The 16567-nt window shown below is 44.2% G+C and overlaps 1 protein-coding gene across 4 annotated transcripts in view; it reads left to right on the plus strand.

Annotated features, from left to right (window-relative positions):
• The window catches only part of angptl6 (angiopoietin like 6), a 107765-nt gene that overhangs the window by 7406 nt on the left and 83792 nt on the right, over positions 1-16567 (plus strand). The window contains exon 1 of one of the 4 annotated variants that reach the window (XM_062971334.1): positions 1524-1645. The exons of the other annotated variants lie outside the window; for them this stretch is intronic. The gene's annotated coding sequence lies outside the window, so the exon portion shown is untranslated. Of the gene's footprint in view, positions 1-1523; positions 1646-16567 lie in introns of those variants that run through there. 4 annotated transcript variants of the gene reach the window in all.

The following is a 16567-nucleotide window of genomic DNA, read 5'->3' on the forward strand; positions in this document are numbered from 1 at the left end:
GATTGACAAAATGATTCTGGAGAACTGTAAAAGCCGAAAAGCTAATCTTCACATGACGTGGATTGACTACAAAAAGGCCTTTGACTCACTCCCACACAGCTGAAAACATGCCCACAGTATTGAAAACATGATGGAACACTGGAAAACTGAACTGTTTGTTGGAAATGAAAGCTATGGACTTGTCAACATCAGAAGAGGAATTTTCCAGGGAGATTCATTGTCCCCTCTGCTTTTCATTATTGCCATGATCCCTCTTTCAAAAATCTTACAAAAACAAATCTTGGCTATCAAACATCTAAGAAATCTCACAAAATTTCACATCTGATGTACATGGATGACCTGAAGTTGTATGGGAAAACGGAGACTGAAATCCAGTCTCTGACCAACACTGTCTCAATTTTTAGTACTGATATCAGCATGGAGTTTGGTTTGGACAAATGTTCGACAGTGGCATTGAAGAAGGGAGAAATCATTGGCCTAATGGCCAAACAATAAAGTGTCACCAGCCAGAGGCCTATAAATATCTGGGCATATTACAGCTGGACAACATCAAGCATGAACATGTGAAGACTGTGGTCAGTAAAGAATTCACACAAAGGGTCAGAAAAATTCTCAAAAGCAAGCTCAATGGAGGCAACACCATCAAGGCCATAAACACCTGGGCCACACCTGTCATAAGATATACTGCTGGCATTATAAATTGGACACAGGCGGAACTGGACAATTGGACAGAAAAACAAAACTCATGACCATTCATCATCCACTGCACCCTCGCAGTGATGTTGACTGGTTATATCTGCCTAAAAGATCAGGGGGCAGAGGACATTTACAAGTAAAACAAGCAGTCAAAGAAGAAGAACATGCCCTAGCAGAATATGTAAAGCAAAGTGAAGAACCTGCTTTGATTGAAGTCAAAAATCAGAAACTCCTCAAAGCACAGCAGACAAAAAACCAGTGCAAGAAAACCGCACTACAAACTAAAGCTGACAGCTGGCACAAGAAAACATTGCATGGAAAGTTCCTTGACAAAACTGAAGTCAAAGCTGATAAGGAGAAGACCTGGCTATGGCTCATGAATGGGACACTGAAGAAGAAGACAGGAGACAAAACTATTGATCATATCCTCAGCTGCTGTAAGAAAATCGCACAGACAGACTACAAACAGAGGCACAACTATGTGGCCCAAATGATCCATTGGAACTTATGCCTCAAGTACCACCTCCCAGCAGCAAAGAACTGGTGGGATCACAAACTTGCAAAAGTATTGAAAAATGAGCACGCAAAGATACTGTGGGACTTCCGAATCCAGACTGACAAAGTTCTGGAACATAACAACCCAGACATCATAGTTGTGGAAAAGAAAAAGGTTTGGATCATTGATGTTGCCATCCCAGGTGACAGTCGCATTGACGAAAAACAACAGGAAAAACTCAGGACCTCAAGATTGAACTTCAAAGACTCTGGCAGAAACCAGTGCAGGTGGTCCCGGTGGTGATGGGCACACTGGGTGCTGTGCCAAAAGATCTCAGCCGGCATTTGGAAACAATAAACATTGACAAAATCATGATCTGTCAACTGCAAAAGGCCACCTTACTGGGGTCTGCACGCATCATCCGAAAATACATCACACAGTCCTAAACGCTTGGTAAGTGTTCGACTTGTTAATTTGTGATACAAAATCCAGCATATCTATCTTGTTTGCTGTGTCATACTATGTCGTTGTGTCAATAATAATAATAATAATAATAATAATAATAATAATAATACACTTTTATTTATATTCCTCTTTACCTCCATGGAGGGACTCAGAGTGGATAAGAGAACACATATGAGGCTAATATTCAATGCCCTTTACACAATGACATACAATACACAGACAGAGATAAAGATCTGTTTCACCTCCAGCGTCTGGAGACAATGCACAACTTTTGGCCATAGGGAGGTGCTCTTGTTCTATTTTCCATGCACAGTTGCCTGTTTCCGTAGATATCTCTGATCTGTTGCCAGCATGTTTTGCATATCTGCACGGGGTGCCCTTTTACCTTCCTGCCTAGGTGGTACTTATTGCATGCTTTCAAACTGTTAGGTTGGCAGAAGCTAGGGCTGACAGTCGGGAACTCACCCTGCGTCACAGCTTTTAACTGCCAACCCTCTGGTCAACATATTTCTTGCAGCTAGCGGTTTAACCTGCTGCTCTACTGTAGCCCCTTTTAAAACTGCTGCATGCTTTAAAAACTTTTTAAAGACGGAGTCTCAAGGAGCCTATCAAATGACTGAAGAGTACTTCCGGAAGTTCCCCATCTTTAAAATATTTTTATAGTGTATAGAAACGAAGGTTTTTGGAGTCAGGGAGAAATCGCCTTTAGAGCTCCCAATTCACAAACAGTATGCTAAAGGCACTTATTTGAAGGTGGGATGGGAACTGTCATATCCCACTGAAATCATTGAAATCAATGAAATCATTGTAGTGACATCAAAGTATGGATGTTTCTCTGGGTAATCTCGAAACCTGCCTCAATGCTCCTTTTCTCATCACTAATCTTTCTTCTGGGATTATGCGATTTTGATATGTAAACTGTTCTCTGTAGCTATATTTCCCTTTTTTGTAGACCTGATATTTTCCAATTTGGACATAACATGTTACTGTTTCTTTCCCCCTCTTTTTAAATAATGAAAATACCAAGGGTGTTTTTCTTCAAAGTCCTTGAACAACCAGTATTTCATTGGACTTTAATTTTGATTTCAGACTTCTGCAATTGCAAGGTTTCCCTTTTTTATAAAAAAAGAAAGACGAAAAGAAAGTAGTATGGGCAGAGACTGCATGTATGGTAACTCAGTAAATGGAGAATTTGTCTAGAAACGTGACATCACATCATCAGACCACACCTGGAATACTGTGTCTAATTCTGGGCACCATAATTTAAGGGAGATATTGACAAGCTGGAATATGTTGAGAGGAGGGCAACTAAAATGATCAAGGGTCTAGAGCAGGGGTCCCCAAACAAAGGCCCAGGGGCCGGATGCGGCCCTCCAAGGTCATTTACATGGCCCCCGCCCTCAGTTTTATAACATAATATTTTTATATCAGTTTTAATATAATATATTTTATATACAGTAGAGTCTCACTTATCCAAGCTAAACAGGCTGGCAGAAGCTTGGATAAGTGAATATCTTGGATAATGAGGGATTAAGGAAAAGCCAGTATCAAAATTAGGTTATGTAATTACTACATAGCATTATTGCGTATTGAACTACTTTTTCTGCCAAATTTGTTGTACAACATGATGTTTTGATGCCTATATTGTAAAATCATAACCTAATTTGATGTTTAATAGACTTTTCCTTAATCCCTTCTTATTATCCAAGATATTCGCTTATCTAAGCTTCTGCCGGCCTGTTTAGCTTGGATAAGTGAGACTCTACTGTATTACATATAATATTACAGTATAGTGGTATAGTTCAATATAGTAATATATACCGTATTTTTCGCTTTATAAGACGCACCTGATGATAAGACGCAGATCGCCAGGAAGGGAGAATGGGGCGATCTGTGCCGTCCGCACGCGCAGACGGCACAGATCGCCCCATTCTCCCTTCCTGGACTCAGATTGCGTTTATAAGACGCACTGACTTTTCCCCTCTATTTTGGGGGGGAAAAAGTGCGTCTTATAAAGCGAAAAATATGGTAATGTTAATATTTCATTTTTAAATATTGTATTGTTCTTTCATTGTTGTTGTTTTGCACTGCAAATAAGACATATGCAGTGTGCATAGGAATTTGTTCATATTTTTTTTCAAATGATAATTCAGCCCCTCAACAGTCTGAAGGATTGTGGACCGGCCCTCTGCTTTAAAAGTTTGAGGACTCCTGGTCTAGAGAACAAGCTCTATGAGGAGAGGCTTAAAGAGCAGTGGAACTCTCTGCTCATGTTTAGCCTCCAGAAGAGAAGGCTGAGTGGAGACATGATGGCCATGTCTCCATGTGAGAGGAAGTAATAATAATTATAAAACTTTATTTCTATTCTGCCCTATCTCCCCGAAGGGACTCAGGGCGGATTCCACCAAAAACTGCATACATTCAATACCTTAAAAAAAAACCCAGATAAATATTGGCATAAAATCCCAACAAGACCCCACATATGAAAACAGTGTTAAAAACCAAACATCAAATTAAACCTAATATCAATGAATTAAGTATAGCATCGATAACCTAAACCAATATCATCAAACAGAATCAGACAAAAATTATATAGTGACATAAAATCTAAATAAACGTTCACAGTAATTTAAAAAGCCAACTGAAGTTCAACCGAGTTGTGTGGGTTGGATTAAGTGGCCCTACGGTGGTAAATGGGATGACATAGACTAACAGAATCCAGATACAGCATAGTTCTCAATCAGGATCTGGAAGTGGGCTCTCATTAATTAATCCTCCTCTTCATATGTTGATGAGCAGAAGTAGGCCTTTAGTTGTTTTTTGAAGGAGAGGAGGGAAAGGGGTGGGCAGCCTTATTTCTTTAGGAAGGATTTCCAGAGATGAGAGGTGGCCATGGAGAAGGACCTCTCTCTCTCTCTCAGTCTCTCTCTTGTTCCCACCAGCCATCCTTGAGATGGGGGTGGGACCGAGAGCAGGGCCTCCTCTGCTAACCACAGTGCCCATAAAGCACAGGGATAGTATTCCCTCAAACCTCTGGAGCTCCCTCCTTCTCCTCATTATACCACTTCATTCCAGTGATGTTAGTTGGCTGTTAAAAAGTTAGCTTCTTATATTGCACAATCCCGAAAAACACATAATATTAACAAGGACTTGTAACTTGGAAAGTCTTATTGCCTGATCAATGACTAACAGCTTAAAAAGTCATAGGGAGGAGGGAGCAAGCTTGTTTTATGTTGCCCTGGAGACCAGGACACGGAACAATGGCTTCAAACTACAGGAAAGGAGATTTCACCTGAACATTAGGAAGAACTTCCTAACTGTGAAAGCTGCTCAGCACTGGAACTCTCTGCTCCGGAGTGTGGTGGAGGCTCCTTCTTTGGAGGCTTTTAAGTAGGATGGCCATCTGTCGGGGGTGCTTTGAATGCAATTTTCCTGCTTCTTGGCAGGGGGTTGGACTGGATGGCCCACAAGGTCTCTTCCAACTCTGCGATTCTATGATTCTACATGTGATGGGAGTGAATACATTATCAATTTTTCTTAAATACAGAAAGACATGGAACACTATTCCCGCCCCCACCCCGTTATCTGCTCCAAATGGGATGAAGTCCTTAGTTAACTCAGTTAAAAGTACCTTTACGCATTGAATGTAGTTTGAAGAAATTGCAATAATCTAAGAACTAAGGGGGAAAGTGAGAGAAAGTGAGAGAAACAATGTTTTAAAAATAATTGAACAAGTGGTACAACAAAGGATTAAAACAGAGGATTACTTGGGAACCATCCCTGCCATATCAGGACCTTCAGAAAGGTATGCATCAGACATAGTATACCAAAAGGTATTTCACTGCTTCTTAAATTGTGGTTCCCGGCCCCAATTGAAGTTCCCTTAGCACAATGTTGGAGTCATGAAATATTTGGCAACAGTAAAAGGTTTCTGAACACTACCCATTTACATGAATCTCTTAGCAAAAATCTGTAGTGTTTACAGTGGACTCTGCAGAACATTTTTCAGCTGTATTCCATGAAAAGCAAAATAACCTACTTTGCAAATGCTGATTTATTTTTTAGTAAATGTTGCATCTTATTCCTATTTTATATACCTACTAGCTTGGGGACCCGGCGGTGCCCGGGTTATTAGTAGAGGGCATTGCGTTGTTTTGGGATGTGAGGAAATATCACTTAAGTTTGGTCCAGATCCGTCGTCGGCTGGGTCCAGTGCTGTCTGTATAAGGGTGAACTACAACTCCTAGAGCCAAAGGTCAATCACCCCAAAACCCTGCCTGTATGCACAGTTTGGCATGATAGGGCTGTGTGCCAAGTTTGGTCCAGATCCGAAGTTGGCTGGGTTCAGTGCTAACTATATAAGGGTGAACTACAACTTCCAAACCCAAAGGTCAATCACCCGAAAACCCTGCCTGTATGCACAGTTGGGCATGATGAGGCAGTGTGCCAAGTTTGGTGCAGATCCGAAGTTGGCTGGGTTGAGTCCTTTCTGTATAAGGATGAACTACAACACCCAGAGGCAAAGGACAATCACCCCGAAACCATGCCTGTGTGCACAGCTGGGCATGATGGGGCTGTGTGCCAAGCTTGGTCCAGATCTGAAGTCGGCTGGGTTGAGTGCTTTCTGTATAAGGGTGAACTACAACTCCAGGACGTAAAGTGCATCTTGGGTGTTAAGTGTGCCAAGTTTGGTCCAGGTCCGTCATTCCTGGTGGTCACAGTGGTCTGTGATAGCGGTGGCCAATCAGAAAGCTGCCGCACCGTTGTCCGCCGCACTGTCGCATACAAACATTGACTTTTATTATATACTAGCTTGGGGGCCCGGCGGTGCCCGGGTTATTAGTAGCAGACATTGAGTTGTTTTGGATATTATGAATGGGCCTATTGATGCAGATCTATGGCCGATGGGGTTTGCAGTAGTTTCTGGATGGGGCTGGAGGTACTGGAAATCCCATCGCCTGTGGTCAATCCTCCCAAAAACCTCAGCAGTATATAAGAAGAGTCATGGGGGTCTGTGCCATCTTTGGTACAGATACATGACTGAGGGGGTTAGGAATAGTCTCTGGATGTGGGTGAAGGTACTTCAGATCCTATCATCCATCTTCCATTCTTCACCAAATTCTCCAGGGTTGAAAGTCATAGGGAGTTCCAAGCTTGGTCCTAGTCTGTCATTGGTGGGGGTTGTGTGGTCTGTAAAGCAGGTGATGGTACTGCAAATTCCTTCATCCGTGGTCCATCCTTGTCCAAACTGCTCCAGATGCATGTTTTGTGGGGGGTTGCAGTGGTCTGTGGGAGACAGATCCCAGGGCGGAAGTATACACCGCCGCATGCATACATACATACATACATACAAACATACATACCCACAAACACTGACTTTTATTACTATATACCTGGTTGGGTACCTGGCGATGCCCGGGTTATTATCCCATTAATAAAATGCATAAGGTTGTAGATGGACAACATCCACAACATCCTGTGGCTCAGGCTGGTGAGCAGCCTGCTGCAATAAATCACTCTGACCATGAGGTCATGAGTTCGAGGCCATCCCGTGGTGGGGTGAGCACCCATCAATTAAAAAAAATAGCCCCTGCTCATTGCTGCCCTAGCAACCAGAAAGATAGCTGCATCTATCAAGTAGGAAATAAGGTACCACTTATAAAGTGGGGAGGCAAATTTAACTAATTTATGACGTTGGAAGGAGGAAGTGCCATCACAGTGGATGTCTCGGTTCTATGTGTGTATGGGCGTTGAATGTTAGCCCTATATGTATATAATGTGATCCGCCCTGAGTCCCCTTCGCGGTGAGAAGGGCGGAATATAAATACCGTAAATAAATAAATAAATAAAAAATGTTGCCTGAATATCTGATGTTGCCTGGGTTCATTTGGTAAGGATATACAGTAGAGTCTCACTTATCCAACACTCGCTTATCCAACGTTCTGGATTATCCAACGCATTTTTGTAGTCAATGTTTTCAATACATCATGATATTTTGGTGCTAAATTCGTAAATACAGTAATTACTACATAGCATTACTGCATATTGAACTACCTTTTCTGTCAAATTTATTGTTAGACATGATGTTCTGGTGCTTAATTTGTAAAATCATGACCTAATTTGATGTTTAATAGGCTTCTCCTTAATCTCTCCTTATTATCCAACATATTCGCTTATCCAACGTTCTGCCGGCCGGTTTATGTTGGATAAGTGAGACTCTACTGTATATTAGAAATAGGCAAACATTCAATGCCCGTATACACACAGAACCGAGACAGAGACAGATGCAGAGGCAATTTAACCTTCTCCTGAGGGGATGTTCGATTCTGGCCACAGGGGGGAACAGCTGCTTCATCATCCACTGTGACAGCACTTCCTCATTCCAACGTCGTAAATTTGTTAAATTTGCCTCCCCATTTTATAAGTGGTACCTTATTTCCTACTTGATGTGGTGCTACAGTAGAGTCTCACTTATCCAACATAAACGGGCTGGCAGAATGTTGGATAAGTGAATATGTTGGATAATGAGGGATGAAGGAAAAGCCTATTAAAAATCAAATTAGGTTATGATTTTACAAATTAAGCACCCAAACATCATGTTATACAACAAATTTGACAGAAAAAGTAGTTCAATACGCAGTAATGCTATGTAGTAATTACTGTATTTACAAATTTGGCACCAAAATATCACGATGTATTGAAAACATTGACTACAAAAATGCGTTGGATAATCCAGAATGTTGGATAAGCGAATGTTGGATAAGAGAGACTGTACTGTACTTCCATCAGCCCAAGATCAACCTATTAAGCATGAAAAGGCATCGTTAAAAAGATAATAATGATGTTGTCTGCTGTCTTTTGAAGAAAGTAAGGCCTTACAAAGAAGATGAAAGCTGCCATCTTTTGAGGCAAGATGGCGTCCTTCTTTTAGGCCTGGCAGCATGGGGCCAGCCTGGAAGGCCTTAAAACATGTCAGCAGAGGAGCCCAGTGGTGGTTGGGTAAGGTGGTGGTGGTGGGGGGAAATAAAAGTTTTCATAATGACAGCAAAGATTAAAAAGATAGTCATTTTTTCTCTTCAGTCTGTTGTGGAAAGTACTGTCTTACCTTGTAGAAGGACAGTTCTGGCAATGAGGGAGGCAGAAGCTGCCATCTTTGGAGCAATCGTGAGGAGGCAAGATGGCCCCCTCCTTTGGGCCTAGCCGGGTGTGATGACTCATGGGCCATGTAGTCCCGTTCCTAGTACTATTGTGGCCACGTCCAGTGTGGAGACCCCCACCACCAGCCCCATACCCGAGAGGAAGCGAGGAGGAGCCGATGCAGTTGGGCAATGTGCGTCCCAGATTAGATGTTGCCGAGAAGGCCCGCCGCCAACGTTTAAACCTCTGTTGGTACTGCGGGAACGGGGGCCACTTTGCCAGAGAATGTCCAGCCAAAAGAAAGCCCGCCGCTCGCTTGGCGGCGGCGTCCTCCGTGGAGACGGAGACGGCCGAGGCGGCTGGCGCAAAGCCGGCGGGGGAAGCCAGCGACCGGGCGTAGAGAGGCTCGCCAACCCGGTCAAAAACCCCACTCAAGAGCCGCAAACCGGGGTCCTATTCCTCCTAGTGGTCACCTTGTGGTCAGCGAAAAAAGGACCCGTCATGATCCATGCCATGATAGACTCAGGAGCAACAAACAATTTCATCGATAGAGAGTATGCCGACTCTCTGGGATTACAATATCATGATTTCAAGAACGCCCGGGTGGTGCAAGCCATAGATGGCCGTCCCCTGAAGACAGGTCCAGTAAGCCAATGGACTGAACCCACCAGAATGTGGATAAGGGAACACATGGAAGAGATTTCCTTCTTTGTTACCGAGGTCCCTCACTTCCCTGTGATTTTGGATATTCCATGGCTGACACTCCACGACCCCAACATCTCCTGGACCAACAGAGAACTGCAGTTCTAAATATTGCCAAAACCATTGTCTTGTAGCCAAGGTCTGCCATGCCACAGACGCTGAACCCATCATCACCTTGCCCAAGAAATACTCAGACTTTTGGGATGTGTTCAATGAAAAGGAAGCCGAGAAACTACCCCCGCATAGACCCTACGATTGTGCCATTGACTTGGTGGAGGGGGCCCCGATTCCGCGAGGACATCTCTACTCCCTGACTGAACCAGAGCAAGAAGCTCTCAGGGAGTTCATAGAGTCAAACCTCCGCAAGGGGTTCATCAGCCTCTCAATCCCCAACCGCTTCCCCAGTGATGTTTGTGAAAAAGAAGTCAGGGGACCTACGCTTGGTTGTGGACTATAGAGCATTGAACAATATCACAAAGCGAAACCGCTATCCCCTGCCTTTGATCTCGGACCTATTAGACCGGCTTCGAGGGGCCAAGGTTTACACCAAGCTGGATCTCCGGGGGGCTTACAATCTAGTTCGCATCAGGGAGGGGGACGAGTGGAAAACCGCCTTCCAGACTAAATTCGGATTATTCGAGTCCCTAGTCATGAATTTCGGTTTATCCGGAGCTCCCGCAACGTTCCAGCACTTTGTCAATGATATTTTTCAGGATTATCTAGATCGGTTCTTGATTATCTACTTGGACGATTTTTTGGTGTTTTCTAGATCACAATCAGAACATGAGAAACACGTCAGAATGGTGTTACAACGATTGCGGGATCATGGACTATATGCCAAGTTGGAAAAAATGCGCTTTTGATCTACAAGAGGTAGATTTCCTGGGATACCGTGTCTCGCCACTAGGGCTCTCCATGGACCCGGCAAAGGTTTCAGCAGTATTGGAATGGCGGGCGCCAACCAACAAGAAAGAGGTGCAACGTTTCTTGGGGTTCGCGAACTACTACCGCAAGTTCATTCCAGACTTTGCCCGCTGGTCTGACCCAATCACCAGCTGCATCCGTGGAAAACAGCCTTTCCGCTGGACGGAGCAAGCAGAGAAAGGTTTCCAGCAACTGAAGAAATTATTCACGTCCCAGCCAATTCTACAGCACCCTAATCTTAAAACCCCTTTTGTTGTGCAGGCCGACGCCTCCGATGTGGCAATCGGGGCTGTACTCATGCAACCAGTGGGAGAACATCTTCATCCTTGTGCCTATTACTCCCGTCAACTAACAGCCCCAGAGAGAAATTACACTATTTGGGAGAAGGAACTCTTGGCCATAAAGGCAGCCTTTGAAAATTGGAGACATTGGTTAGAAGGGGCCAAATTTCCCATTGAGGTTCATACTGACCATCGTAATTTGGAACACTTAAGAACTGCCCGCAAGTTAAATCAGAGGCAGCAACGCTGGGCTTTATTCTTTGAACGTTTTGACTTCCAGATCCATTATGTAACCCCAGCTCAGACCAAGCAAACAGATGCTCTATCACAGAAATCAGAGTATGCTGAAGGGCGCAGAGAGACCTTCGAATCCCAATTGCTACAGCCTGAAAACTTTGCCACGCTCACAGTGGGAAACACCAAATCCACTGCCATTGAACCAACTCCCTCTACTCCAGGACCCCTTGGTGCTCAAGAAATTAGAGCCAGTCAACAAGCGGATACCTGGGCTCAAGATCAAATTCGCCAAGGACTACGTTTCCCTTTCTCACTTAAGGATGGGTTATTATGTTACAGAAATCATGTCTACATTCCTCCAGGACCAGGCAGAGAAAAGGCTCTTCACCTATGTCATGACTGCAAGCCAGCAGGGCATTTTGGGCTATTTAAAACCATGCATTTGATTCTACGAGATTTTTGGTGGCCCAAGATCCGCAAGGATGTGGAAAAATATGTCAATACCTGCCCGGTATGCCAGCGTTCCAAGACAAGAAGGGAGAAGCCCTCAGGGCTACTACATCCCCTTCCTACTCCATCTCGTCCATGGGAGATAATTTCTGCGGATTTTATCACCGACCTACCACCCTCCCTTGGATATACCACGATCCTAGTGGTGGTGGACCTTTTCAGCAAGTTAGCCCACTTCATTCCTTGTGATGGCCTTCCCACGGCCAAACAGACTGCAGATTTATTCCTTCAGCATATTTTCTGGTTACATGGTCTGCCCAAGAGTTTGGTCACTGACCGTGGATCTCAATTCACCTCTCAATTCTGGAAGGCACTACAGAAACTATTGGGCATAGACTCTCGTTTATCCTCAGCTCACCATCCCCAAACGGATGGGCAAACGGAGCGTACCAATGCCACTTTGGAACAATACCTTCGCTGTTATGTAAACTATCAACAGGACAATTGGGCTTCCCTATTACCTCTGTCAGAGTTTGCCTACAACAACGGTGTCCAGGCTTCAACCAAGGAAACCCCGTTCTTTGCAAACTACGGATTCCATCCACGTTTCTTTCCTCCTGTCATTGAAACCTCAGAAGTCCCTGCAGCGGAGGACTGGCTGCAGGAACTCACAGCGGTGCAACAACTATTGCTCCAGCAACTGGACCACGCCAAGGAGGACTATAAACGCCACGCTGACAGTCATCGCCAATCGGGCCCCGAAATCAAGGTAGGAGATTGGGTTCTGCTGTCCACTCGCTTTTTGCCCTCCCACCGCTCCTGCCGGAAGCTAGATGCGCGTTTCATTGGTCCCTATCCAGTGGTGGCGCAACTTAACCCCGTGACTTTCAAACTCCAACTTCCGCGCTCTATGCGCATCCATCCAGTGTTTCATCGCTCCCTGCTCCTTCCGGCGGATGGTGTACGCCCCGATGCAGACCGGCCAGCCCCCACTCCTGTTTTGGTGGATGGGGAGGAGGAATTCGAGGTTCAGGACATTTTGGATTCTCGCTTCCACCGCCGCCGCCTTCAGTATCTCATTGACTGGATGGGTTTTGGCCCCGAAGAACGTTATTGGGAAGACGCTTCCACAGTCCATGCCCCTGATTTAGTCCGTCGCTTCCATCAGGCCTACCCTGCCAAGCCGCGGCCCCGCACCTCGGGAAGAGGGCCCATTTTGGAGAGGGGCCTTGAGGAGGGGGATAGTGTGATGACTCATGGGCCATGTAGTCCCGTTCCTAGTACTATTGTGGCTGATGAAGAGGAAAACTTGGGTTTCCAACCGTTTCAGCCAGAATTGGAGCCCTTGCACCTGCGAGATGTTTGTCCACAGGAAGTCAGCCAAACAAGCCTTGAGCAGAAATCTCCCCCATTTTCTCGCCGGGATTATTATAATCAAGATAGAAGCGCTCGGGAGGCGACTCGCAGGAGCGCCAGGATAGCTGCCAGACAATTAGCTGATTAAGTCTGTTTCCCTTGGGAAACTCTAAGGAGTCATGCATCTGGACACAGTATAGGTTTCGTTTCTTGTTCCCCAGGGAAAGTGTTCCTTGGCGGGAAAACAAGATCCTATATAGGTGTTTGCCCGCAAAGAAATCCTTGCGGAGTCAATTCGTCACCTTGTGGAGTGAGATCGTGTGTGGACTACGCTACTCCAGCCCTCGCCTACAGGACCAAGTTCCAAGCCTTGTTTCACGGACCTCGTTCTTGCATCCAGCTTTCCTTGTTTCCACGGACCTTGTTCTTGTTCCTTGCCTCTCGTTGCCACGTATCCAGCCTTGTCGCCAAGAATCTAGTTTGCTTTCAGCCTTGTTGTCAAGCTCCATTGGACTAAAGGACCTTGTCATTTCCCCACACTTCGCTTGGCAAAGTGTGTGTTTCGGTTATTGGATTATAACTTTGGACTCTAATATCACTTATTGGACATTGTTTTCCTGGACTATTTTTGACCTTTCCTGAAAGGACTACTTCTGAACTATATTCTACACTTGTTTTTATTAATTTCATATATTCCCTTAATAAAGATATTAGATAGAATCTGGTCTCTGCGCATGGTTATTGGTGCTCTGCAGCCTGGGTCCTGACACCGGGCCTAGCAGCCTGTCAGTAGAAGCGCTGAAGGAGGTGAGGTGAGGGGGTAGAGTTTTCATAAACATACCCGCAAACATTGTTGAAAAGGAAGCATTAAAACATAATTATTTTCCATCATTAGTTGGATTAGGAATGCTGTGAATGTGTGAGTGAACTGTAATTCTTAGAACCAAAGTTTTTTATTATCAGTATGACAGTTGGGCATGTTGGGTCTATGTGGTCCAGATCCGTTGTCAGTGGGTTCATGGGTTGTAGGGGTTATGTGTGTCAAGTTTGGTCCAGCTCCGGCCTTCCTGATGGTCCCAGTGGTGTTTTGGATTACCAAAGTGTAGGTCGAAGGATGTTAACTGTCCCAAAGCTAGCATCGTTCTGAGGAGATAAGTAGGCCGAACGAAGCCAGTTGGTAGTAGTTTTTGCCTCAGCAGTCCCAGTGGCCTGTGAAAGTGGAGGCCAATCAGAAAGCTGTCCCATATTCCGGCCGGCCAATCAGAAAGCTGACCCATATTCCGCCAGGCCAATCAAAACGCGAGCACATATTCCGCCAGGCCAATCAAAATGCTGACACATACAAACACTGACTTTTACTATATATATAGATATAGACTAGCTTGGGGGCCCGGCAGTGCCCGGGTTATTAGTAGCGGACATTGAGTTGTTTTGGATATTATGAATGGGCCCATTGATGCAGATCTATGGCCGATGGGGTTTGCAGTAGTTTCTGGATGGGGCTGAAGGTACTGGAAATCCCATCGTCTGTGGTCAATCCTCCCAAAAACCTCAGCAGTATATAAGAAGAGTCATGGGGGTCTGTGCCATCTTTGGTACAGATACATGACTGAGGGGGTTAGGAATAGTCTCTGGATGTGGGCGAAGGTACTTCAGATCTTATCATCCATCTTGCATTCTTCACCAAATTCTCCAGGGTTGAAAGTCATAGGGAGTTTGTGTTCCAAGCTTGGTCCTAGTCTGTCATTGGTGGGGGTTGTGTGGTCTGTAAAGCAGGTGATGGTACTGCAAATTCCTTCATCCGTGGTCCATCCTTGTCCAAACTGCTCCAGATGCATGTTTTGTGGGGGGTTGCAGTGGTCTGTGGGAGTCAGATCCCAGGGCGGAAGTATACACCGCCGCATACATACATACATACATACATACAAACATACATACCCACAAACACTGACTTTTATTACTATATACCTGGTTGGGTACCTGGCGATGCCCGGGTTATTTGAAAGGGGATTTTAATTTTTTTTAATGAATTATCCCATTAATAAAATGCATAAGGTTGTAGATGGACAACATCCACAACATCCTGTGGCATCCTGTAATAAATCACTCTGACTATGAGGTCATGAGTTCGAGGCCATCCCGTGGCGGGGTGAGCACCCGTCAATTAAAAAAAATAGCCCCTGCTCGTTGCTGACCTAGCAACCCGAAAGATAGTTGCATCTATCAAGTAGGAAATAAGGTACCACTTATAAAGTGGGGAGGCAAATTTAATTAATTTATGACGTTGGAATGAAAAAAGATAGTCTTTTTTTCTCTTCAGTCTGTTGTGGAAAGTAGATATAGTAATGTAAATGTAAAGTTTTTTATTATCAGTATGCACAGTTGGCCATGTTGGGTGTATTTGGTCCAGATCCGTTGTCAGTGGGTTCATGGGTCCTAGGGGTTATATGTGTCAAGTTTGGTCCAGGTCCGGCCTTCCTGGTGGTCCCAGGAACCCTCCAGAAATTCTATTTATATGTGTTACCAATGAGAATTTTCTTCCTGTGGCAAAATAGAAGTGTCTGCATTTCCAAACTTGAGGTTTTGGACAAAGTAAAAGATGCCTTTTCCCCATAGATCATAAGAACAGTACCACCATCACTCACATTTTATAGAATTCTTACACCTGCGATATAAAAGAATCCAGGTTTATACATTCACAGAGATGCCAGAGACTTTTAGAGGTTCCTTTAAACTGCTAGGCTTTGCATAATACTACCTCTTCCTCTTTCCAATTCGGTCTGAAATGGACCAGCCAAATACGGATGTATTGCAGGGGTGAGAACTAGGTTTCTGTCCCCATTAAAACTGTAAATGCCATTCCACGTTGTTTCCCTGCCCTTCTCTGTGGCTTCAAAGGATATCGCCAACCAAGATTCCAGTTGAAATGCTCCCCAATAATTCTGGGGAAAACTCCAGCCTTTTTACTGAAGCTACTGCTACTAATGTTTCATTCAAAGCAGCTGAGTTGGAAACGTGAAACACCATGAAACATTTTGTACTTGGAAACAAATCTAGCAAAAAGAAAAAAAAATCAGACACACATGCTATTAATTACAATGGATGTCCTGTATGTATAAATCAAAACTTAGTACTTACTTAGTACTTTGAAATACACTTTTTCTGTCTTTTACACTTATGTTGTCTTATACGTATAGCTATCTTCTCCTTCTCCATATCTATTTTAATCAGAATTTCCATTACTAGGTGACCGCTCCCATATTTTTTTTAAGTGGTTTTCAGAGCTTTTTTTGGGCCCAACTTTTTAAAGTTTAAATATTATTTTCAGGAGGTGCTGGGGGAAGATCAGTGGGCACCCAAGGACAACACTGAACATACCGGTCCCAGCCTCATGCAGTCAAATGTATTCCTATCTCTGATCTCTCCAAGGGTGTTTCTACATTGTAAAATTAATGCAGTTTGAAACTATGTTAACTGCCATGGCTCAATGCTATAGAACAATGGGAGTTGTAGTTTTATACAAGGTCTTCAGTCTTCTCTGCCAAAGAGGGCTGGTACCTCACCAAACTAAAACTCACATGATTCCATAGCATTGAACCCTAACAGTCAAAACCACATTAATTTAACACTTTAGATGCATCCCAAGATTGGAAGGAAACACATTTGTCCAAACACTTGTGCCTTTAGCCTTTTTAGCCAGAGAAGCCAAGTCCCATTTGCTGATTTGTGGTCCAAAGAGTTCACTGCAAATGTTACTTCATTGTTCTCTAATACACATAGTTGTCTTGCCAGTATGGCCACTGGTTGATAGTTACGGTATCTT

Source organism: Anolis carolinensis, chromosome 2 (assembly GCF_035594765.1).
Source record: "Anolis carolinensis isolate JA03-04 chromosome 2, rAnoCar3.1.pri, whole genome shotgun sequence".
In the NCBI taxonomy this organism is placed as follows: Eukaryota; Metazoa; Chordata; class Lepidosauria; order Squamata; family Dactyloidae; genus Anolis; species Anolis carolinensis.